This window comes from Paramisgurnus dabryanus, chromosome 3 (assembly GCF_030506205.2).
Source record: "Paramisgurnus dabryanus chromosome 3, PD_genome_1.1, whole genome shotgun sequence".
Taxonomy (NCBI): Eukaryota; Metazoa; Chordata; class Actinopteri; order Cypriniformes; family Cobitidae; genus Paramisgurnus; species Paramisgurnus dabryanus.
Genome location: NC_133339.1, coordinates 48,772,589 through 48,774,736, shown reverse-complemented (window position 1 = coordinate 48,774,736; position 2,148 = coordinate 48,772,589). Strand labels below are relative to the sequence as shown.

The following is a 2,148-nucleotide window of genomic DNA, read 5'->3' as shown; positions in this document are numbered from 1 at the left end:
TTGTTGGCTCGTCTCAGATTTATAATGGCATGTGATAGTGCCCCATTTTTAAAGCTCCATAAAAATGAAATCAATCATCAAAAACTAATCCAAACCTTATTAAATATCTTCTCTGATGGGTTAAGCTATGAGTTTTGTATACATTTGAATATGTGCTTGATCATACTGACAAGGAAGTCAGTGATTATAGTTTGTAAAGAATAAAAAACATAAATAATAAAAATATAAATATATTCCTTACACTGAAAAAAATGGACTTGGTGGGTCTTTGAATTTAAATAAAATAAACATGTATATGCAACACAAAATATTTATATTCCTTGTGTAAACATAATTTAATTGATTATGATGAAAATGTTTTGTTTGAATGTAAAATGAACACATTATTCTCACATTGATTAAAATTGATTTAATTGAATACTTAAAGCAATAAAATTGAGTTTGCACACAAAATGGCACCTCCTAAACAGAAGGTGGCAGTAACGCTCAATAAAAAGGACGTCAATCGCCATAAAGGAAGAATAAACATCGTTTGTTTTGGGCGCCAAAATGAAGACTCAGCAGCAGTCAGTCAGAAGAACTCTCTCAGACGGACACCACGTTATTAAAGTAAGTTCTATTATTTATTTATGTTCACTTTATACGTGATACATCTTCACTAGATAGACATTTTTTTTTACAATATGTAGCCATTGCAATGACTTGTAGTAAAAATGAGTTTGGAGGATGTTGGTGGACTAAGTTAACGTTACAGTCAGTCAGTCAGTCAGTAAGTGTAAGGCTCATAAAGAAAAACAGCATTTTAAAAATGTCAGCTGTATAACGTTATTTCACGTTTGGTAGTTTTATCCGAGTTGAAAACTGTCAGATTTGAGTTGACTTTTGAGGCACTTTTTACTCAGTTGTTCTATGGAAACGGTTCAGGACAAATAAAACGCTAACCAAACGTTATTCTGTCCAGAGTAAAGTTATCCATGCAAGTAATTTACCAGATGATATTAATTGACTACTTTAATAATGACATTGCGTATGAAACAAACTGTCTGCTTAATCAGATGAACAGACCCGCGTCAGTTATTCGTGACTTCGCTACGCCACGAGCAACACTTGATTCAATTAGAAAAAGCTTTTTTTAAATGCCTCGCGTGACGTCTGGTATATTAACTGAAAAAATTGCTTTGAAGTGCCACACCTTAAAGCTGACGTTTTCAGAAGAGCACCTTGTTTTAAGATCTCATTTTGTCCAAAATTGCGTCCTATGACAGATATAATACTTATTTCATTATTGCTCTGTGTATGTGTGACCTTAATCATTTGAGGTTGTGTGTTGATTTCACCTCTGAATATTTCCACTTATAGGTCCATCATCCTTGCATGCGCTACACACTCAAAAGCATTGGTAAGTAATTCCTATCACTGTTTTACTGCTGTTAGGAGCTAAATCTTATTTTTGTAACTAATATACATGTATTATTCTTTGACTCGCAGTACTCAAATATACAATGGTTGGTTAATTTGTTTTCAGATAAATGCTGAATTTAAAAGAATCACTACTGTCTTATGTTCCTGCGTGTCACCTGGACCTCCAATCCAAAAACCTGACGAAACTCTTCTATCAGAAAGGAGGACAGCTAGCAAAAAGACTTCAAACAATGAATGATCAAATGACAGAAGTAAGTAATATAGATTCATAGACATAAAAATGTGTAAACATTGTTGGAAGTACAGAAAATGTAGTATGTTTTAGTTACATCTTTTGGCACACGAGTCATTAAACCACCTGGGAAGATTTAAAGGGGTAGTTCACCCAAAAATAAAAATTCTCATCACTTACTCCCTATCATGTTGTTACAAACCTGTATAAATGTCTTTGTTCTGATGAACACTAAGGAAGATATTTTGAGGAATGTTTGTTCCCAAACCAATCATAAGCCCCATTCACTTCCATAGTGGGGAAATATAATACTATGGAAGTGAATGGGGCTCATGAACAGTTTGGTTGCAAACATTCCTCAAAATAAATGTCTTCCTTCGTGTTCATCAGAACAAAGACATTTATACAGGTTTATAACAACATGACAGTGAGAAAATGAGAGAATTCACTTTTGCTGTGATTGTCAGGTATGGTAGCACACACTCGAAATGTGG

General features: G+C 33.8%; 1 long non-coding RNA gene across 1 annotated transcript; it reads left to right on the top strand.

Moving 5' to 3' along the window:
• Positions 1-300: 300 nt before the first annotated feature.
• Positions 301-1,752, top strand: LOC141281998 (uncharacterized). Its single transcript, XR_012336481.1, has 3 exons — positions 301-609; positions 1,360-1,399; positions 1,526-1,752. It is a non-coding gene; the product is annotated as an uncharacterized lncRNA (long non-coding RNA).
• The last annotated feature ends 396 nt before the right edge of the window (positions 1,753-2,148 follow it).